The sequence below is a fragment of the Haemaphysalis longicornis genome, unplaced genomic scaffold, assembly GCF_048455015.1.
Source record: "Haemaphysalis longicornis isolate Haplotype H1 unplaced genomic scaffold, Haemaphysalis longicornis Haplotype H1 scaffold_1, whole genome shotgun sequence".
NCBI lineage: Eukaryota > Metazoa > Arthropoda > Arachnida > Ixodida > Ixodidae > Haemaphysalis > Haemaphysalis longicornis.
The window spans coordinates 290,375,217-290,399,287 of record NW_027526203.1 but is presented as its reverse complement, the minus strand read 5'-3'; the positions used below and the strand labels follow the sequence as shown (position 1 = coordinate 290,399,287).

The 24,071-nt window shown below is 48.8% G+C and overlaps 1 protein-coding gene and 1 non-coding gene across 4 annotated transcripts in view; both read left to right on the top strand.

Annotated features, from left to right (window-relative positions):
* LOC144147865 (tachykinin-like peptides receptor 99D) overlaps positions 1 to 24,071 on the top strand; it is an 892,456-nt gene that overhangs the window by 317,648 nt on the left and 550,737 nt on the right. The window lies entirely within an intron of this gene.
* Positions 1,693 to 1,765, top strand: Trnat-cgu (transfer RNA threonine (anticodon CGU)). The gene has a single exon. It is a non-coding gene; the product is annotated as a tRNA-Thr (tRNA).

The window sequence follows — 24,071 nt, the reverse complement described above, 5'->3', positions numbered from 1 at the left end:
GTCTCGAAGGCTTCTAAGACCAGCTCACTAAGCACAGCCTCGAATCCGACGACGAATAATTCAGGAGAAATCGAGCTGCTTGTGTAACGCCGGATCAAGCAGTAACCAAATCAAGCAATAAAATTATTTTTTAAAAAGGAATCTTGCTATGCCTCACTGATGGCGACCGTCCCGTCACAAGAACGCCCAGTAGGAATTCCAACTTTACCCAATGGGTTTCACAAAGCGATGGAGATGATAAGCGAAGGCGCACCAAACGCATTAAGATTGTAATATAGTTCGATATAGCAAAAATTCGATATAGAAAGTGAAGCAAAAAAAAAAAAACTTACATGAGAGCAACCTTGCCGATGGAGTCACGAGCTAACGCTGAGCTCTTACCACCCTGCTGTTCACTATTGATGCGACATTTTATCGGCAAGAAAACAATCATTTATTGGGGCTAAAGAACTGCGTGAGTGTAGCCTGCTTCTTCGAGCGCAACGCGTTGCTGGTGAGCGCAACGCGTTGCTGGTGAGCGCTTGCTCCACGGTATCTAAACAGTCGACGATCACAAGACCGCTGCCCTTAATGGCACTGCAGTATCGCCTAGCAGGGCCACGGTAGCGACGGCTTCGCTCGTGCTCGGAAGCGGTACGGAGTCCTCGGTGTCTTCGACAGAGCGGAGACAAGCATGAATACAAGCGAATAACGGCGAACCCAGCGAACCGAGCAAGTGCGGGCAGCGAGTGGCGCGGACTTGAATTTCGGTGACACCGCAGCCCACAGCGCCCAATGTGGCGCTTCCGGCTCCAACGGCATGCATGCGTAGAGCTGGCCCACTCTGCCACGGCCGGTTTGGACCACTGGACGCGCCCGAGCTCGCGCGGGAATCGCAAGCGACACCCGCGCCACCCGCTCCACCGCTGCGCACCGATGTATTGCGAGAAAGCCTGCCGCATGCCTAAGGAGAGCGAAAAATCCCGCGCGGGAGAGCTCGATATATGCATTGTGAGCAAAATCGCGTTCGATATAAAAAGTTTTAAATTCATGTATTTTTACCAGAATTATACAAGGGTGCGATATAGGCAATAATGCGATATATCCGTGTTCGATATAATCGGGCTTTACTGTACAAATATAAATGAAGGATTTGTCACGTCTACTTTGCTGCCAGAGACGATTTTCCTATTTAAACCTTTGTCCTGATTAGGTGGGGCCCCGTGTACACCCTTCAGGAGCGAGTCTTCCTTAATGTCAGCATTCCCACTGCTTCCATGATTAATGGTTTCAACTGGGTCGAACGCCTTCGCGAAATCGATGAAGGCTGCGTAGAGAGATTTATTGCGTTACGCAGGCTTTTCGATTACTTGGCTGATGACATGAAGTCCGGTGTATGCGCCGTATCCTCACCAGCGGTAGTCATCACAATATCATAACGGTTTATATATAAACACTGAATAGCTTAGCCATATGCTGCCTAGTGCCTTGTTTTCTTTGTCTTTTTCGTCAACTGCATCGGGTGACCGCACGGCTGAGCAGATGCAGTTATGAGAATCGTCACAGACGGCATTTGACGCTGATTTATCGCATGACGTTTTGCCCAGCACCATTTATTCGTTTGATCTGATGCGTAATTTGCTTGGCTCTCGGGTCGCCGGAAGTGGGTCACCATGTTCGAAGGCTTCGCCGGAGACTGGAGCGAAAACAGCCCCGCTGGTAGCGTAGTGGTCATCGCACCAGACGCGTATTCTGGAGGACGTGGGTTCGGATCCCACCCGGCGGGCATTTTTTCTCCACTTTCTTTCTTTCTTCCAAATATTCTTTATCTGTTTCAATGACCTACCGCATCTTCCCCTTTGCTTTCCTTGGCATTCTTGACTGCCAATCGTTATTTCTATATATATATATATATATATAGAAAGAAATGCCGGCAGTCTACAACGCCAAAGAAGGCATAGGGGAAGGGTTAGACGATTTATTACCGTTAGTGACGTTACATTTTTTATTATTTTTTTTATTAATTACACGCGAAAGAAAGAAAGAAAAACACGCGCCCAGAGTGGGGACCGAACCCACGCCTTTCGATTAGATCTCGAATGCCTTACCAATTCGGCTATCTGGGCGACTGTGTTCTCCTTCACTTTCTGGGGTATATATTGTCACGTGACAACGCGGAGATGGGTAGTCAGGAAGGAGGTGTATTTACAAAGGACACCGTAGCCACCGGGCGAAAAGACGGGTTGATGGCGCAAACCCAGCGGGAGCTCGGGCTTCGTCTACTTCCTCTTCATTCCGTTGGACATCGCCCAGCGTCTTTCCACTGGAGCACATACCCCGATAGGGAGAGATTGCCCCGTGTACGTTTCTCGGGAATCTGTCCGAAGTCTGTGACACAACTCCCCCGCCGCAGAAGCACCGTCCCGGTGCCTGTTATGAAGGAGGAGCAGTAGCAGGTAGACTCCGTCGGTGGTACGGCTTGAGGCGGCTCACGTGAACGAGCTGAGGTACTGAGTGCCCAGACGAGGTCAGAGGCAAAACAGGCACGATTTCGTAGGTGACGGAGGTGACGGCACGCTCGACGCGGTAGGGGCCAGTGAAGGGGGACATGAGCTTCTCAGACAGTCCAACTCGGCGAGAAGGGGTCCACAGAAGAACCAAGGAGCCAGGAGCAAAGTGTGCAGGGCGGTGACACTCATCGTATCGAGACTTCTGGGATGCTTGTGAGGCCAATAGTCGTTCTCGGGCAACCTGGCGCGCCAGTTCAGCGTGGGCGATGATGTCACGAGCATATGCAGTGGTCGGCTCACTTGAAGTCGGTAGGGTGGTGTCGAACGGTAAAGTAGGCTCACGACCAAAAAGAAGGAAGAAAGGAGAATATCCAGCCGTGTCGTGCCGGGAGGAATTATAAGCAAATGTGACATAAGGTAGTGTAACGTCCCAATCTCGATGGTCTGTGGAAACGTACATTGCAAGCATGTCAGTGAGCGTTTTGTTGAGCCGCTCAGTAAGGCCATTTGTTTGAGGATGGTATGCAGTCGTCAGTTTGTGCTTTGTTTCACAAGAGCGGAGAAGGTCCTCGACAACCTGTGACAAAAAGTACCGGCCACGGTCCGTGAGCAACTGTCGCGGAGCACCATGACGCAGGATGACGTCCTACAGGAGGAAATCGGCGACATCTGTAGCACAACTCGTTGGGAGCGCACGGGTGATAGCGTAGCGGGTGGTATAGTCTGTGGCTACCGCAATCCAACGATTCCCGGAGGAGGACAACGGAAAGGGGCCTAAAAGGTCTAAACCAACACGATAAAATGGTACGGTGGGAATGTCCAAAGGTTGCAACTGGGCGGCGGGACGTAATGGAGGCGTCTTTCGACGTTGGCAAGGATCGCACGCCGCGACATAGCGACGCACAGTCCGGTAGAGCCCTGGCCAGTAAAATCGTCGGCGGACGCGGTCATAAGTGCGAGCAGCGCCAAGATGGCCAGCCATCGGGACGTTGTGGAGCTGGCGGAGGACATCCGAGCGAAGTTGCTCGGGTACCGCCAGAAGCAGGTCAGGTCCATCAGCCCGGTAGTTGCGGCGGTATAGGATACCATTCCGCAGCACGAACGCGTTCAGAGAAGGGTGCGTTGGCTGTGATTGGAGACGGTCGATAATAGGCCGAAACGTCGGATCACGGCGCTGGTGGGCCCCGATGTCTTTGAAGTCCGCCAAAGAATAGACGCAAATATCCGTGTCGAGCTCATCAGTGCGAGGCTCGCCGACTGGATAACGAGACAAACAGTCGGCATCTCTGTGCAGTTTACCGGACTTGTACACCACTGAATAATCAAAGTCTTGGAGGTATAGAGCCCAGCGAGCAAGCCGACCTGTGGGGTCTTTCAGGGAAGAAAGCCAGCATAAGGCGTGGTGGTCAGTTACAACGGTAAACGGCCTGCCGTACAGATATGGTCTAAATTTGCCGACGGCCCACACCAGAGCAAGGCATTCACGCTCGGTGATTGAGTAGTTGCGCTCGGATGGAGACAAGAGGCGGCTTGCGTAAGCTATCACCCGGTCGAGGCCCGCCTGTGTTTGGGCTAGCACTGCCCCTATTCCATGGCCGCTGGCGTCCGTGCGGATTTCCGTCGGAGCAGAGCTGTCAAAGTGAGCCAGGACTGGCGGGTTCGACAGGTGGCCGATGAGCGCGGAAAAAGCCGACTCGTGCGCTTGGCCCCAAGAGAACGCTGCACCCTTCTTAAGAAGATCAGTGAGGGGGCGAGCGGTGGCAGCGAAATCCTTGACAAAACGGCGGAAGTACGAGCACAGCCCTATAAAGCTGCGCACGTCGTGCACTGAACGCGGAATGGGGAAGTCTTTAACGGCGCGTATCTTCTCAGGATCGGGTTGAACACCGGTGGAGTCGACTAGGTGGCCGAGAATCTTGATTTGGCGGCAACCGAAATGGCACTTTTTGGAGTTCAGTTGCAGACCGGCTCTACGAAAAACACCCAGAATGTCCGAGAGACGTTGCAGGTGAGTCTCAAATGTGGGCGAATACACAACGACGTCGTCAAGGTAACAAAGGCAAGTTGTCCACTTGAACCCGTGAAGAAGAGAGTCCATCATCCTTTCGAATGTGGCCGGCGCGTTACACAGTCCGAATGGCATGACTTTGAATTGGTACAAACCGTCAGGTGTTACGAAAGCGGTTTTTTCTCTGTCTTTTTCGTCAACGGCTATTTGCCAGTATCCGGACCGCAAATCGATGGATGAAAAGTAGGAGGCACCATGTAGGCAGTCGAGGGCGTCATCAATTCGAGGGAGCGGGTATACATCTTTCTTGGTAATTTTGTTCAAGTGCCTGTAATCAACACAGAAGCGCCATGAGCCGTCCTTCTTTTTCACCAAAACAACCGGTGATGCCCATGGGCTAGAGGAGGGTTCAATAACATCCCTTCTGAGCATTTCGTCAACTTCCCGCTGAATGACACCTCGCTCGGTCTGAGACACGCGATATGGGCGTCGACGTATCGGACTTGCATCCCCGGTGTTTATGTGATGCGTCACAACGGACGTCTGACCTAAGGGCCGGCCGTCGAAGTCAAAAATGTCACTATGGCTGGCAAGAAGGCAGCGAAGCTCGTGAGCATGGTGCGCTGGAAGGTCCGGGGAAATCATTCGTACAAACTCCTCTGATTTTGCGAGGTTGTGGTGGTCTCCTTTGTCAACTTGGGCTGATTCAAGGGCCATGGCAGAAATCTCGCAGTTATGCAATGGTGAAAGCTGGGCAAGCGCTATTCCTTGAGGAAGGACTTGTGTCGAAAGTCCGAAATTTAGTAACGGCAGTGTGATCCGATTCTGGGCAACTGTTACGACCGAAAATGGGAGAGCCACGTGTCGGTCGAGCAACACGGCTGTAACCGGAGAAACGATGTAATCACCATCCGGCACGGGCGGAGACGAGGTCAGCGGAAGGTAGGTCACTGCCTTTGGGGCCAGGCGAATGTGCTCAGTGGAACGAAGCCGGGACTGAGGTTCGACATCAGTAGCAAGGGGGCTCGGTAGCTCGAGCCGAACAACACCTGAGGCACAATCGATTAAGGCTGCGTGGTCCGCGAGAAAGTCCAGGCCGATAATAACATCATGAGGGCACGTGTCCAGGACAGCAAACATAACAGGGATTTGGTGGCCGGCCAGTCCAACACGCGCAGTACACATTCCGGCTACGGTGGTCATCCCACCATCGGCAACTCTCAAAACACGGGACGGGGCAGGCGTGAGGACTTTCCGTAGGCAGCGGCGAAGGGACGAGCTCATGACGGACAACTGCGCACCTGTATCGACTAAAGCAGTTACGGGGACATCATCGACATGAAGGGCTAATAAGTTGTGCTTTCCAGAACGATGAGGTAGAGGATTTTCGGGCCGGGTCGGGAATGCAGCATCACCTCTGGGAGCTGCACTGCCTAGTTTTCCGGAGAGTACCGGGCGGCACGGTCGGGAATCGGAGACGAGCGGCGAGGTTGCGGCGATCGGGACTGGCGGCGTTGGGGCGAGGGTGAGCGGTTGAACCGGGTGTGCACAGGGTCTGCAGTATCCGAGGTTGGGGAAGTACGGCGCTGCGCATCGGGAGTGTAGCCGTAGGAGAAAGGCCGAGAGCCGTAACGAGGTGACGCATTGGGCGGGGGTGGAGTCCAGCGGCTCCTACAGTAACGAGCGATGTGGCCAATACGGGAGCAGTTGAAGCATATTGGTCTGTCGTCAGGCGTTCGCCATTCAGCTGGATTGCGGCGGCGGTTACCAAAAGGCGCTTGGGGGCCCATGTGCGTGGTCGGCGAAAACTGTTGGGTAAAAGGAGGATGGGGATGCCCGATACTGCACACTTGATGGATTCCCATGCTTGCCATTTCATTGCGAACGACGGCCTGGATTGCAGCGATCGTAGGGAGTTGGCAGCGATCATCTGCATATGGCAGTGTGGGGGTCGGGACCATCGCTTCGATTTCGCGGCGCACGATTCTGGTAATCTCCGCAGACGGGGCGACAGGGTCCGGCCTGCGTGGAGCAGGAGCGGGTAGATGGACGTCATCGCAGGAAGATGTCGCAGCAGTGTGCGGGAGCCGGGCAAATTGGTGAGCTATACGGCGTCCCTTGGCCTGCTCAAATCGCCGGCACTCTTTGATGATGGAATCAACGGTGGCGCAGTCCTTACAAATGAGCAGGTGAAAGGCGTCGTCGGCGATGCCCTTAAGGATATGACCAACCTTGTCCATTTCTGACATTCCTGGGTCAACTTTGGAGCATAGGGCCAGAACGTCGTGGATGTAGGCGACGTAACTTTCAGTGGATGTTTGAGCCCGTGTTGAGAGCTCTTGCTTTGCCGCAAGCAGGCGACCAACGGGCTTCCCGAACACCTTTCGAAGCTCTTCTTTGAAAACATCCCAACTGGTTAGCCGTGCTTCATTAGTGTCAAACCATGTCTCAGCCGTTTTCTTGAGGCACAAAGCAGCGTTGGCGAGCTTAAGGGTGTCGTCCCATCTGTTGTGAGCACTCACACGTTCGAACCTACGGAGCCAATCTTCTACATCAATGTCGTCCGTCCCAGTGAAGTCGCCGGGGTCCCGAGGGTGGGACACAACGATGAACGACGAAGGGGATCCGGGCTCATTGGTAGGCATCGCGGGGCCGCGAGCGATGCGCCCACTCCGAAGTTCCGTGTTGTTAAGAAGCCGCGCTGGCGAGAGGTACAGGAAACCGGAAGTCCAGCACCTCTACCAAAGATGTCACGTGACAACGCGGAGATGGGTAGTCAGGAAGGAGGTGTATTTACAAAGGACACCGTAGCCACCGGGCGAAAAGACGGGTTGATGGCGCAAACCCAGCGGGAGCTCGGGCTTCGTCTACTTCCTCTTCATTCCGTTGGACATCGCCCAGCGTCTTTCCACTGGAGCACATACCCCGATAGGGAGAGATTGCCCCGTGTACGTTTCTCGGGAATCTGTCCGAAGTCTGTGACAATATACTTACTACAACTGTATCTGACGCTTGAGGGTGGTAGCCAGTTCCACTCAGACTACACGGGGAGAAGGGGACCTTCTTTTCAACCCCCGGGGCGTGACGCGAACGTATACAGCCTGTCCTAAGCGGGTAAGTGGCGGCAAACCCTCTTATGCTACCTTGGCATCAAGGCTGCCAGAACCGAGGCCCTCGCTAAGCTTTCGCATGATAATAGGGTTTGGAAATGAGGGGCTCGTTAGGAAATACAGAAAGAAATGCCGGCAGTCTACAACGCCAAAGAAGGCATAGGGGAATGGTTAGACGATTTTTTACCGTTAGTGACGTTACATTTTTTTTATTATTAAATATTTTATTAATTTCTTTATAATATATATATATATATATATATATATATATATATATATATATATATATATATATATATATATATATATATATATACAGCAGCCAACTGGGTTCCCTGCAGGAGGCCTCTCCCATCGACGTCCAACCGCTCCTGTCCCGCGCCGCTCGAGCCCATTATTCGCCTCCGGAATGGGGTCTTTCGTCCCTCGATCGAGTCATGGGCCTTCCTGTTTTTCTAGACCCGTATCTGGGTGTCCACTCTGTCACCCTGATAGTCCACCGGTTCGCCTAATTTGGCCCAACTAGGCGGCCAGCCCAAGCCTATTTGTTTTTCTTTATTTGAACTGTGATATCTTTTCTGCTGGATCGATAGAAAAGGGCGAGAGAAAATAAGGTAATTAAAGACAGTCACACGAGAACATTAAAAAAATAAAGTTTGCTGACGTAAGAGGAAGGGGACTAATTTTTTAATGTTTTTTCTCGACTGTCTCTTTGTCTTACATTATATATATATATATATATATATATATATATATATATATATATATATATATGAAAAAAGGGGACACACGTCGAAAAAGAAATGGTTTGTAACGCCGGCCTTCGTCGGAATTATTCTGACGAAGGCCGGTCCTCCGGCCGAAACGTTAAAAACCATTCCTTTGTCGACGTGTGTCCCCCTTTTTTTTCATAAGTTTGACCGGTGTCCAAGAAACTGTTTCTTGCAACTATATATATATATATATATATATATATATATATATATATATATATATATATATATACAGAAAGATAGGTCGGCAGTCTTCAACGCTTAAGAAGACATAGGGGAATGATTGGGCTATTTTTTACGATGGTTAGTGAGGTTAACATTTTTTAAAGTTACGTAACATTGGAAAGCAAGAAAGAAATACACGCGCCCAGAGTGGGCACCGAACCCACGCCTTTCGATTAGATCTCGAATGCCTTACCAAGTCGGCTATCTGGGCGACTGTGTTATCCTTCACTGTCTGGGGTATTTATATTTATTACAACTGTATCTGACGCTTAAGGGTGGTAGCCAGCGCCACTCTGACTATACGGGGAGCAGAGGACCATCTTTGCAACCCCCGGGGCGTGACTCGAACGTCTACAGCCTGTCAGGAGCGGGCAACGCATATGTATATATATATATATATATATATATATATATATATATATATATGCGTGTGCGCGTGCGTGCGCGCGTGCGTGTGTGTGCGTTTGTGTGTGTCATATATATCACAAAGAGCCCGTAGACATAGTGTGAGTAAAAGGGTGGGAACACTAGAAGAACAATTACGTGTCGCCAAAGGAGTTGCCTTCTTCAGAGTAAGGTTACAGATTTAGATTAAATGTAATGTTATCTAAATGTAACGTAACCTAAATCTGTAACCCTACCCTGATGAAGGCAAGTCCATTGCCGATACGCAAGTAAATGTCCTTGTTATTGTTCTTCCCGTGTTTGGGAGCTTTTACTCATACTATTTATTTAATTTATGTATTTATTCAGCTTACTACATTCGCCCAGAGGGTATTGTTGTAGGAGCTACATAAAGAGTGTTCAGTCCAGAAATGGAATCATGAATCTCGATATATACAAAAATAAAAATCAACAGAGGCATCTTTTAAAAGCTTGCAGCAAAGAGCAATATATATATATATATATATATATATATATATATATATATATATATATATATATATATATATATATATATATATATATATATATATATATATATATATATATATATATATATATATATATATATATTTCTTTTTTTTGAAACCTTTAATAACAGTTGCGAGCTCGAGGACGTGAGTTTACGATACCCGGCCGCTGAAGGAAGGGTGTACAAGGAAGGCAGGAAAGTTAACCTGGCTAGAGCCTAGTTTGCTATCCTACACGTGGGAAAGGGAAAATAGACAAAAAAGAGAAAAGAAAGAATGAAGAAAAGTTGGAGCAGGCATGAATGTCCAGCGATGAAGCATTCCCGGCCGCGGCGGCCGAACTTCTGACGGAGGCGAAAAGCAAAAACGCCCGTGTGTACAAGATTTCGGCACACGTACAGATCTCAGGTGGTCAAAATTATCCGGAGCACTCCACTACGGCGCGCCTCATCGCCTGCGTTGCGTTGACGCGTAAAACCCTACAATCATCATTAACAACAGTTGCACTTAAGGAAACCTCACGCGACCTCGAATAATTGTTCACTTAGATTTTTGCTTTTACGAGTACTTGCAAGACCGCATAGTACGAGAGAATTCGATTTGATAACGTGAGTCCACTTGGATCACCAAGGGTGTAGATACTCGTAGATGAACTTAAGTATAGTGACACGACCATTCGGTTTTTCAGAAATATGGAATAGCAACATATTCGGTCGTATAAATAAAGAAGAAAACCTAGACATAAAACGGTTGCATTACTGTTTTTAACACAACACGCAACAGTTCACATTACAAAAAGCAAGTTCATTGTTAATATTGCCGAATTCCAGTTGCTTTAAACCTCACACAATAGGCCTCGCGCAGCTTGGCTGTCATGTTTCCCGTTTTCGTTGATTTGTATAACTTTTTGCGTTGTTTTCTTAGGCAGATGGTATGCTTTGACTTTTGTGTGTGCGCGTTAAAGAAGAGCGCAACCACAGAACATCCTCCACCGCCACTGAGCTAACAGCTGTCAGAGCAGCACTCCTTTCCATAAGCGGAAATCCTGCTAGGCGGTGGGTAATTCTTTCCGATTCCCGGCCAGCCTTCCAACTACTAAATAAGCCGACTGATGGTCGCAACCCACGTGTCTGTGATATGAATAAAATATACTCAAGTGCGGTGCGCGAAGGACATGAAATTTTCCTTCAGTGGCTACCACGTCATTCTGGTATAACGGGAAACAAGGTCTCCGATGCGGCCGCCAGAGAAGCCCACGGCCTCAACTACACCGTTGGAATCCTGTTTTCCCTCGAGGATAGCAAAGCAGCTGCATTTGACCTAGGATGGGAACTCCAGCTGCCGGCTTGGCAGGATCCTCTGAGAAGGCATGCGCCTCTCCATGTGATAGACCCTAAGTGCGATTTCCGGCATCCGCGGGGTCTGCCCAACCGCACTGAAGGCGTGCTACACCAGCTGCGACTTAACGTTGCATACAGCCGAAGATTCTTGTTTAAGCAGGGCTGGGTATAGTACCCATTGTGTATAGTGTGCTCTACTGCCGGCAACATTAGGCACATTCTAAGCCAGAGCCAGCGATATGCTAGTCAACGGGCAACAGCATTGAAGGCACTTGTGCGATTCCGATGAGGAGGCCCTCTAAACACTCACACTTCCTTGTACCGTGGCGAAATTATGTTAAAGCAGTGCTGGGAACACAAACTCTGCTTACGTTTCTTCCGGAAACAAGGCTAGAAGAGGTGCTGTGGACCCTCTGAACATATACATTTTATATATGTGTGCATCTACCCTCTCCTCCCCCTTCTTTTCTTCCTTTTCTTTTTCTCTCCGTCTATTTTCCCCTGTTATCTCACTGTATTCTCCCCCATCTGGACTAGTAGCTGACCTCTTCAGCTTTCATTAAAGGTTTTCTCTCTCTCGCTCTCATTGAGTGTAATGTGTTCATCTTTATTGTGCCCGCTGACACCATGTTTGTTAGGGGCTCGGGCTGCCGGCGTCTCATGTCGCCGTCGTCTCATGTCGTCGTAATATCATCGGTACTGAAATACCGGGACACTCGTTGTCCAACGCCTCGCGCTAGGACGCTTCGTGCTTCAAAGACACGAGACTTACATCAAAGCTGTATACCTCTACCACCAAATGATTTCATCTCCGTAGGCAAAAACGCCAAGGCGCCAAGAATACACTCATAGACTGCATGCTTCGCCCCTCCGCAGGTTTCACGTTGCAGTTTCAGCTCCGTGATAAAAAAAGCCAAGGTAGGAAAAAAAAAAATTAGCGCCAATCCACCCTGTGAATGTGTTTGGAAAGCAAAGCTGGAAACGGCACCCACAACGATTACCCATGTGACGTCGCATAAATTCACTCACGTCGCTCTACAAATAGTGAAACCAGAGAGAAGTGAAATGCACATAATGCCACATTCTATTACTTCAAAGAGATATTGTTGGTAAGGTTAAATTAATGCATGATGCATGAACTGTGGTTGGATGAGTTGTATTGGTGTAGCACATGAGTGGAAACTCTTTTTGTATAAAATTAAAGCTCAAACCCTCTGTTGGACGATCTCACTTCTCCGTCTCTGCCGTCGCGGACGGAGGCGGCGAGGTCGCCGGCATAGACGGGGGAGGAGCAGGAGAAGGAGGAGGAGAAAGAGTAGGAAATACTTCTATTCAGATTTCTGAACGGCCCAGAGTGCGGCCCAGGGGAGTGGTTCCTTATTCAATCCGCGTTCAACCCATATTCAATTCATATTCAATCCATATCCATATTCAATCCATATTCCTTATTCAACCCATATTCAATCCGCGCCGCCTGTGCTCTGTCCACCAGCTGAAGCTCCATAGGCAGAGAGGGGCTGGACAGCAGCATCTCCCATTGCTCTTGTTCGGTAGTTGACGGAAAGAGACGAGGGTACTCAGTGCTAAAGTCGCACACCACGATTATGGGGCAGAGTGTTCCTACTTCTGAGCAAAATTTACATTCAGCGTCGTAGCGATTCGGGTGCATTAAGTGAAGACGCGGCGGGTGTGGGAAGGAGCCGGATTGTATGAGCCGCAGGGTAATTTGTTGTTCGTTGGAAAGGTCAGGGAAAGGTGAAGGTAGGGTCTGTCTCTGTCAGCGATAATGCTGGGTTATGTCCCTGAACGAGACAAGCGGATGACTGTCCTCGTCCAGCTCCATAGCACGCGGGGTAAATGCGCAGGCTTGTTGGTGGGCGTATTCGTTGCCCTCCATGGAAGCGTGATCGGGTGTCCAGATGAGCTGAATGGAACCATTTGGGGAGTGGTTTTTTAGCGCACGCAGTGCAGGTCGGGACACCACACCCGACTGGTAATTCCGGTAGGTTTCTTGGGAGACAGTGACTACCTTACGAACCCCTGGTTGAGTGAGAGCCAAGGCGACGGCTGCCTCTTCTGCTGTCGTAATATCTTCGGTCTTGAGTGAGGCACAAGCAAGGAGGTTGGTCCTGGAGGTAGCCATGATAATGGCGTACTGATGCCCTCGATGTTGGGAGGCGTTTCTGTAGATAACTGCATGATCCCCACCGAGGGTGGTGTTGAGCGCTTGAGCCCGTGCTTGTCGGCGACCCTCGTCATGTGACGGGTTCATATTTCTAAGCAAAGGGAGCATCTTTAGTTCTTGTCGCCAAACGTCCAGGAGTACATCAAGCAGAGTGATATTCTGTAATACCCAGCCAATCTGGTGAAGGATGCGGCGAGCCACCGCAGTTCTGCTCATCGGAGGTTCTGGTTAGAAAGATGGTCCTCTATCAGTTCTTCCACCGTGTTGTAGAGCCCCGTGCTAAGCAGCCTCTCTGGGGATGCACACATGGGAAGAACAATGGCTTGCTCAACCGCCTTTCTAATCATTATATAACGCATGTTTATGGTCTCCTTGCCGAGAAGAAGGCAGGGGGTTGACGTAACTGATTCTCGAGAGGACAAAAGCTTGAACTAATCGAAAGGTATCGGATTCCTTGAGGCCTCGCTTCTTGGTGGCAACTCGCCTGATCATGTGTACGATTTTATTGATGCTGTGTTTGAGGCGCTGCAAGTCTTGGTGTTGGCCTGAAGATGCGGGCCCAGGATCTTCATGCTGGGGCTTGGAGTGATGGCCTGGCCATCAAGGAGTATATGAATGTGTTATTTGAGGTGTCGTTTGGCGCGAGGGCGGACGACAAGGAGCTGAGATTTTTTTACGTGAACACTGGAAGCCACAGGCTTTAGCATATTAATGCGTACTAGAAGTGAAATGCCATAGGTTGGTGTGAGGTTCCTTTATTCGCTATCGCGTGGCATGCAGGGGTTAAACCCGTAGATGTGCTTGGTGAGTGCACCACTTCTCTTCCCCGTGTCGGCGTGGGCTCGTTGCTGAATCGGTAAGACAATGGGCTCTGGCTTTGTTACTGTATTAGTTCCAGGTTCGATCCCTGGCGGTGCCAGCGATTTCTTTTATTTGTTCGCGGGAGTATTCTGATGACACCAATGGTCGCGAAAGAACCCTTGGGTGGTAGAGGTAAAAAGCTTTTCTTTAAAATACCGTTATACACCGCATGCTTCGCCCCTCCCCAGGTTTCACAATAGTAGAGATTGCTCGGGATTTTCACTTGTTACTTCATTTAGTAAGCGAATGTTTTCAAGTACATACGGCTGATAAAGCTACTATTTCTACTTCTTATAGATGTCTACTAATTCGCTATCTCGAATTGACGCTTTACGTGCCCCCCTTTTTTAATACTGAGTCCGAAAATAGCGGCCATTAATACTGATTTTGAGTGAATCCGGCTTGGCCGCATTTAGAGTACTGAGTGAATTATATCTTTATTTTTCATCTGCGTGCAAGTGACGATGTCTTCATGCTTAAGAAATGTGAAATATTACAAGAGCTTCTTTTTCCATGAGTCGTGAGGGTGGAAAAAGTAGCAATACTGAGACGCAGAACACTCATGTGCGATTGGCAAGCCGCCGATAAAAAACAGTACCAAAGGGGTCACTGGTGACTGCTACCTTTTTTCGGGCTAAATAAACAAAAAAAAAACACGCAAAGCAATTTAAAGCCAAATAAACATATAACAACATCTTCATTTCCTGAGCATTGGCCATCTCAAACATGAGAAAAGGATTGTTAGTAGTCTACGTCTTTCTTTAAAAATATAATTGAGTTATTCCTGTGTGTATAATTATTTGTGTTTGGGTAGCAGAACTTCCTGCTTGGTGAGTAGTTATCATGGTTTGAAGCGCAAAGAAAAAAAACACTGATGCTGAACACCGAGTAGACAGGACACAGAGTATACTGTCCTGTCTAATCTGCGTTCACCATCCGTGTTTTTTCGTTGCCCTCCACACCATGGTAAAAGTATCTGTGTGTACACCCACCCAATTTTTTACCAATATCACGGGAGCGTCGACCGTTCTGCCGACCAGCGCCGTATGATGGGGTGATACGACAAACTCGGCGAGAGTAACCGCATGCGCACTAAGCGAAGGCCGTTGCTTCTGTCGTCTGCTAGGCTGTTCCAAGAGCAGACAGCCACCCCGCACTACTGTTACCACTCATTTTCACTTGCCCTCTTTCCCCAGTTACCGGCGGTTTGGAGGGTATGTGATAAGCGAATAAAAAAATCGGGAATGGCTGTCTGCTCTTGGAACAGCCGAGCAGAAGACGACAGCAGCGGCCTTTGCTTAATGCGCCATACTGCAGCGTGGCGGCGGTAGAGGAAGGTGGCGGGTGGTTGGAAGCGAGCTGTGGAGAGTCGGTAGTGATCGAGTACCGATCGGTACGTCGAGAGGCGGCCCCTATGTGAGAACCGTTGAGGAGATTTTGCAGCGTCACTGGGATCACGGATGATCAGTTCTCGAGCAACTTCGTGTGCCGATTAATTTCCTGGGAGCTCGGAGAGGCCCGCAGCCGAAACGATGTATATTTTTCGTTGCGGGAATTGGCGTGCCTGAAGGAGTACGCGTAAGGTTCGGGGGGCAACTTGCGCGTTGGTGCAATTGGTAATGGCCGATTTGGAGTCGCTTATTATAGAGGTTATCTGAGGGCTGGAAAAAAATGGCAAGAGTGATAGCCATTTCTTCGCCTACGGTTGGAGATCGATTAGGGTAGGTGAGGGCGGCTAGTGTTTGGTGGAATGAATTAACTACGACCGCAGCCATGGCTTTGCTTCCCGAGTATTCTGCAGCATCCACGTAGGTAGCTTGTGGGTTGGAGGAGTGTTGTTTGTGCAAAGCCTGTGATCTCGCTCGGCGTCTTTTCTCTTTATGAACCGGGAGTACGTGTTTAGGGAGGGTGTGGATTGTCAGTTGTTCTCGAATGTCTGGGGAAATGCCGACGTAGGTGTCAGAGATGGTGTGTGATGGTGGTGGTGTGACTCAGGCCAGAATCTGAAGAATGTGGCGTTCAGTGTCACTCCTGCAGAGGCGCTCTAGTTGCGAGACCCGTTGATCTTCGATAATGTCGTCTGGTGTATTGTGAAGGCCGGCAGAGAGTAATTTGTCTGTCCAGAGGGTAACAGGGAGACCCAGGGCCTGTTTGTATGATTTACGTATCATAGCTTTAATTTTGTGTGTTTCGCTAACTTTGAGGTTTAGCAACGGGGGACGTATTCTAGGCTACTGAGAACGAAAAGGTTGTACGAGACATATTAGGTTGGTTTTGTTCACTCATCGGTGTTTGGTAGCTACGGGAGGGATGAGTCGTGCAGTCTGGTGAACCCCTTTTTCTAGGGGACAGATGGTATCTTCATTGTATCGTTTGCCTGATACAGAGACCTAGGATCTGGATGCAGCCAATTATTGGGATGGGTTGGTCATTGGAGGTAGCGGTGTGGATGAGGGAGAGTGCGGAGGCTGGTTGTTTGCCTGGTCTTTTAGGTCGGTATAGAAGAAGCTCTGATTTTGTTGAGAAGCAGCACAGGCCGCGAGAAGCAGCACACGTCTCGAAGACTTAAGTTGCGGTTTGTAGGGTATTTTGGATATGACCGTCAGATTCTCGAGTAACCCACAACGTGATGTATTCGCCGTAGATGCGGTGATGTAGGTAGGAGATGGCGTCGAGGGGCGAGGGTAGGCTTCGTAGGGCCATATTAATGAGAAAGGGAGAAAGAACCGATCCCTAGGGGGTACCTTTGCTACCAAGGCGGATTGGGAAGTGTAGTCAATTGTCCAAGGGGGAGTGTTCGATCGGTGAGAAAATTACAAATGTAGTTGTACGCTCGCGTACCCACTCCAGCCGCCGCTACTACTTACAGTATTGCGGAGTGGCTGGTGGAGTCGAACCCTCGTGTTAAATCGAGGCCCAAGATCGCCTTGGTGTTATGTGTGGAACTGAATGTAGCATCTAGTATATGTGGGAGAGAGAGAGGAATTTTATTGAAATGAAATAAACACAGAAAGGTCGGCCTGACGGTATATGTGGGGTTTAGTTGTAGCACGACGTCCTGAGTAGATATTTGGGGTTGGAACACCAGGATGGAGTGAGGGAGCAGGTGGTGCTATTTATGTGACTGTTGATCCGGGTGAAAACGACGTGCTGTAAGGGCTTGCCAAGGCACGATGTTGAGGATATAGGTAAGAAGGGATCAACGGGTGGCTGTTTCCCAGTTTGGGGACGAGAACGGTTTTGGCTGTCTTCCATTGACCTGGAAGTTCCCCGTTCTTCCAGCATTCTTTGGAAAAAAGTAGTCAGGTCTGTAATGGTGGGGTTGTCAAGGTTGCGAAGTAGCTTGTTAGTTATTTTTGGGGGGCCCAGGGACGATTTGGTTTTGAGGTGTTGGACGGCGGCGGGTACTTCCACCGCTGTCATAGGTGCGTGCAGCTCTGGGTTAGGATCTTCACACTAACTTAAATGAGTTTGGGTGGGGAAAGCAGGGGCGTATTTACTCTGAACGTAATCGGGGAGTTTGGTCTTAGTACCAGTGAATTGATGTATGGTGCGGGATACGAGTTGGCGTTGTGTGGTGCGTGTGGAAGAGGGGTAAATTAGGTGTTTGACGATGTTCCACGTCCGTGAAAGGTTGAAGTGCGAGTTGAAAGCCTCGCATGCGGAATGCAAGTTTTGAGTGAGGAACTGGAAGGTGTATTTTCACATGTCGCTCTCGAGAGCAGCTATTCTCCTTCGAAGGGTTCGATTGTGCCACTGTTTAGACAGGCGTTTCTGGAGACTAGCCTTTGCTTGCCACATAAGGGCGAGTTTTCAGTCAGGTTCAGGGGAATCTACTGGGATGTCTACAGTTTGTGTAGAGTTGCGTAGACGTTCTTGTGGAGCTTCTTCCCGCCTTGCTAGGGGGGCGGTGGTAACGGCTGCAGTGGGGGTTTGATTAGCGGCTTTATGTGCCGTGAATGTCTCTCAGTCTATTATTCGGCACTGTTTGTCTTGATTGTGTCGTATTGATGGTAGACCCACTTCAATTTTAATAATTCTGTGGCTGCTGCCTAGATCGGCTTGCGTGTTAGACCAGATGGGAGGGGGATGAGTGTTTTTTCTGTAGGTGAGGTCGGGAGCGGTGTCATTACAGACGCTATTTTTTAAGCGAGTTGGGTATGCGGGGTTTGAGAGCTTCCCTTTGGCAGTATAACCAGAGACGGCGCCCTTTGATATTTTCTCTTAGGTAGCAATAGGCGGGGTGGTGGGCGTTGAAATCGCCTACTACTACGAGGAGATGTCTGCCTGCCAGAGTGTTCGCTTGTCTAAACAGTACGTGGAAACGGTGTTGCATTGGGGGCCTGCTGTAGATGTTTTTTTTATTGATTTGATTGATTGTGGGGTTTAACGCGCCGACGCAACGCAGGCGATGAGGCGCGCCGTAGTGGAGGGCTCCGGATTAATTTTGACCACCTGGGGATCTTTATCGTGCGCCGAAATCTCGTACACACGGGCGTTTTTGCTTTTCGCCTCCATCAGAAAAGCGGCCGCCGCGGCCGGGAATCGAACCCGCGACCTCGTGCTCAGCAGCGCAACGCCTTAGCCACTGAGCCACCGCGGCGGGTATGTTTTTTTTTTTATGAATACACTCGGTTGTCGCTTACTGGATTGAGGAATGAGCTCGATGAAGACATGGTCGAGTGAGTGAAACACTTTATTAAAGACGAGAGGCCATGATGTGCTGATGTGTGTGGGAAGGCGGGGCTCGTTAATAGGAGGTTACGACGGACGAGGATGGCCGTTTCACTAGGTCGGGGGTCACTGTTCGGGAAAGATTTGTACTCGGATAATTTTGCTGCGCAGGGGGTCTCCTGCAGGCATATGACATCTGGGCGTGGGACAAGGCTTTTGAGTCTATGCGGGGCCGGAGATTTCCACGTTTGCGGCGATGTCCCGGGCTATTCCACTGCCAGATAATAATGTTATGTACCTCCATTATCAGGAGGGGTTTTTTGGGGGTTCGGTCATACGGTTTCATGTCATTCACAGTAAAAATTTTAAAAATGAAGCAAGAAATATACGGATGACGCAACCACCGCTGGTGCTTCTAGTGCGCTTGTCCTCCAATGCCAGGATTTGAAGAAATAAATGAGAAGTACGATTTAAAAGTCGGGCACGTCCGCGCCAACAATGATGCAGTAAGGTAGAGGCAACTCAAAAGGAGCCTCAAATGAAGTAGGTAACAGAACTCTGGTAATGACACTTTGGTGAGTAGCGGAGGGGGTGCAGGCGTCAGCGTCATCTGGAAGAGGAGGGGTGGCTCGGCCCCCTCCAAAAAACACGAGAGGGGTCTCGAGCCCTGGAGCCCCATCGTAGTCGGGGCCTATGGAGCCACTCCACGCGGTTCTCAAGAAAAACGTTGATGTTAAGCGTAAAGGGGCGGAACGTAAAAATTCTGAACATTCGAATAGTATAAAACCACACTAAACATAGTGTATTCGGTGAGGTCGCATGGTTTCCGCCCTTCTGCAGGCTATTACAGATGAAACAAAGCTGTATACCGCTGAATAGTAAAATAATGCACAACATGAGTTTAACTGCACAGTGGAAAAAAAAAATAAAAATTCGACAATTCATGTGTCCCTTTAAACGGAACATCAAATGACGAAGTATTGATTTTCAGAGGGGGCACACCCGAAAAAAAAAAAAAAAAAAAAACAAGCAACGAGAAAGTAACAAGGAGAGTTCAAAGTTAAATCCCCAAGACCTCCTAGGGTAGTATGCGCATTCTACATCTGCCTTTTTTTAGTTTTGTTTCTCTGCAGAGGCGTAGCGGAATTGCTAATCAATCGTGGTAGGAGAAGGAGTCGAAGCAGTGCAGGCCCAAAAGGCCCCATGAAACCTTTCCATCAACTTTTTTAAACATCCCGAATGCCTTTAGAACATGGTCTACACACGTGTCCAGCACTTAGTTTCGGTGGCTACGAAATACCCTCGCGAAATATTGCTGCTCCATGCAGAACAGATGACCCAGAAACCAGCAGAAAGATTTTTATCTTTGCCGGCGTTCTTGAACGTCCAGGCGTCTTTGATCGCCACTATTGATCAATATCGCCGCTATTGATCGAGGACTTTCTTACAGTCGCAGCAACGATCGCCGCTTTAAAAAAAATTGCAACAAAAGCAAAGGGCAGACAGAGTAGATGTCTGCTTCTGCGAGCAAATCCCGCAGTGCAATCTGTGCTGGCAATAACCATAGCTTTTGCAATGCATCCAGACACGAAGGAAAGACTAGTGCGGTTATCGCCCCCGCTGCAGGGCCCCTTAATCGCTTCGCTTAGGCAGAAAAATCATACGTAGTCTTATATAGTGATCGGTAGAGTCAATGACCTCGTTCATTTCTCTCCCACGCAACAACACAAAAATTTCGGCGTTGAGGCCTTCAGCCAACCTAACCCCCCCCCTCCCCCCCCCCCCCCCCCTTCCTCCCTGATACGCCGCTTGCTGGGGGATAAGAAAATATTCCTCCATAGGTAAGTTCTTTGCGTTCGAGATTTGTCAGGAACCACTGCTTCGGCTCTACCTCAAGCTAAGGTTATTGGTTCGCGCTAAGGGAGCTTCTGCCACTCTTCCGTGGCTCCTCTCTCGTCTGCTTGCTTATGCGTCATAGCATGTAGAGAAGTTGGGGAGACAGGAAGCATTCATGTCATTCTGGTTTTGGGGTCACTGTCGCATTCCTCCCCTGTGAACTTTTATATTTCTGGCGTTAACTCTATTACGACTAATCAAATATACATTTCAATTGCTATATTGTTTTTTACAAAGGTGTGTGTGCTGTATTTCCTATGGTACGCTCATCTGTGTATCTTTCACTTGTAACCTTCGTCTCTTGTAATAATGAAATTGAAACTTCAATAACCCGCCCCAGTGGCTGGTAACTTAGGCACTGAGCCCAAGGATGCAGGTTGTATCCCGGCAGAGTCAGCCGTTTTCCTGGTGAAGCGAAAAACGGAAGCACGCGTGTGTCGAGGTTTCGGTGCAAATTAAAATCCCCAGGTGGTCTAAGTTAGACCATAACTTTCCAGAACGGCGCGCCTCCGAGCCCAGATGTAGCTTCAGTGGGTGTAGCATCCGAAACACTATTTTTGAAGCACTTTAATATAGTAGAGTATTTTTACTCCTGGCCCTCTCGGATCACCAGCGCGTCGTAGATTTTCATGCGAGGAAAGTTTGTCAGAGTAACAGCTTTGTATTAAAGTAAGACATATTCAAGATTGCAAACTCAGCAGGCACCAAAATGTAGCGTTCTTCGGTGTGTACGATATTGCGGCACTGTACAGTCATGGACTGCTTCATCCTAAAACTGATATACAGCGAAGCATTCGCAGAAGTGTTACACGCGGACACACATACACGAACGCACGCACACACACGCAAACGCACACGGACACGCGGACACATCGACCGGTAATCGGTGGATTGACCCCGTAGTAGACCATTTGATCCCATACGTCGAAACTGCTTCTCTCCGTACGGCCTCGCATAAGAGGTTGCACTTTTTTTCTGTCGAGAGACATCCTCTTGCTTACGGCTTACCTCACATTTGTCTTAGCGACTGCGGCGCAAAACGTTCCTGTGAGCAATTCTTACTTAACTACTTCACGCTGCCGTTACTGTCCTTAAAACCACGTCAAGCTATCATCCTCAAACAAACAGGCTAACTAGGCAGCACGATCCCAGGTACGCGTTACTTTTATACTAACCCTGACCACAGCAACCGCAGACTGTTCGACCGTTCGTGACATATGCGTAGAATAAGGCAATACAACAGCTTCTTACTGCTCTTGTTCGTTTACGGTCGCCCTCCACCTTACACTCTCGGTGCAGCTTTTCCTCACCTGCCTCTCCTTTGTAAGGGAACGTTCGTGACCAGTTTGCTTCTTGTCTTGCACACAGCAGTCATTTCGCCCGGTCGAACACTGTCGTCGTGATACTGTTATCGTTACGGGACCTATGGGACCGTTTCATTTAAACCAGGTGATGAAGTCATGCTTTCGACTCCTCTGCGCGCATCAAGATATGTGAAAACTTTCTCCCCGGTTTAATTAGTGCTTACAGCGCGACCTCTCCGGTAAACAACCCGGGTTGCTTTGGCTTGCGGCGTACCCGACCAACGATGCCGCGGCCTGAAATTCTGACCCTTCTGCGCCTCAAATCGTTTCTGCGGCGCCCTCTATATTCTTAGCGGAAAAAAGAAGACGCTTTTGGCGAGGGAGGTAATAGTGTCAGTGCCAGCGTCACCCTTGCCTCCTAACTACAACTCAACTGGCCATCCTTACGACCACGAGGGAGTTATTGATTTGAGTTGTACAATCTGGGAGTAATTGCGTAATTTACAACGGGGGGGGGGGGGGGGGGGAAACACGCGGGAGGGATAAAAAAGGAGAGCACGCACATACAAGCCAATGACATAAGTAGAGCTGAAAGCCATAAGCGACTCAACAATTCAACAAAGCATAAAAAATGGGCAGAAATTTAAATAAAAAATTCCAAGTTCAGATCACGGGTACAGAACACAGTTGCAAAACGACGTGTCAGTGAATCCTTACACAATGTCAGCCATCACACAAATATAAAAAACTTGCACAATCCTACGAATAAAACAATTTCAAAAACAAAATTTAGTCAAACCTGCTGTGATGTGTAGTGAGTTGTTTGAATTTATAGATCCTTGTTTTAATGAAACGAACGAATTTAAAATAAAAACGGGCTACACATAACAATAAGGTTGCTAGAAATTTATCCCAATATAAGCACCACAGACGATGGCAGGTAGTCCCACTTAGACAATGTTTTACAAATAAATTAATCGATGCAGGTACGACTACTTTTTTCGCGAATGGTCTGTGCGAGGCGAAACAAAATTTGGCAGCATAAATAGGGCACTCTAAGGCGCAGTGCTTAGGTTATAGATTTTAAGTAGACGAATATGTGCGATATTTTGCCGCGCAGTGAAACAGGCCGTAAGGTTTGACCGTGAAGGTCGTCGCACTACGGGCGCCCCCACGACGTAGACGCGGAGACGTCGGCCGTCACCCTCCGGAAGGGGGTCGCTGACAATTTGGCCGCCTGTCGTGTCCGGCCTGGTACAAAAAGTAGCGGCTTCTTTGACTGCTGTGTGGCGACCACAACGCATGGACGTTCTCCGAACGCCCCTTGCTCGGCTGGAGAGTATTGTCAGTATTGTCACGGCCTTGCTGTTTCTTTGTTTTCTTTAACGTCTCCCCTTCCCTCACCGAAGGTATTTATGTCGAGCCCGGCGAGAGGAAGGGGCCTTTTTGCTTTGGAACTTGCTGCAGGCCGTGTGTAGAGTCCCGCCTGCGCCGGCTAGACCTTGGCAAGCTTCTAAGCCCCACCACGGGCTAGTTCTCCTCCCTTGTATATGCCTTGTCCCTGTACATAAACTGTACATAAACTGTACATAGAGGGACATCGGAGTATGCCTCGTCCCTCACGGCGACAGGAGACACTGCGGCGCATTCCTGGTTAAGGAGAAGTGAAATTTACTCTGGCGGTGATGATAAAGCGTTAGGGTGGATGAACAATCACAGTTACCAAGAATAACACGGGCGGCCGATATTGTACTGCTTCAATTGAATTTATTAGCGGGTTATTTTAAGGATCCCAAGCTGAAGCAACATATCCTAGTTTAGTATGTATGAGCTATTTGCACAAAAGAAGTTTTAATGAAAAGGGTGCCTTTGCAAGAAGCTACCGTATAATATATCCCAGCATGCGATTAGAATTAGCGATGACGAATGTGAGGTGCACATCATGTGGGGTTTGATGCATAATAACGCTAATCTATTTATATTATGGTTACTTCATGATAACAAAGAGGACCTGTTTTAAAGTATACTATTTTGCTGCAGGAGAAGTGCATTACATTACTCTACATTTAGTATATTAAGCGTTAATTGCCACTTTGAAAACCATTTGATACGGTGCTAAGACCTCCCGAAGTTAAAGCACCACGACATCATTAGTACGTTTAGTTTCACAGCAAATGACGCAAGCATGAGCAAATGGTTTTCAAGAAGATGCAAGTTTATTAGTTGATCATTTATATAAATCAGACGGAGAAATGTGCCAATCACAGCACCCTGGTGTAGAACGGAGACTAC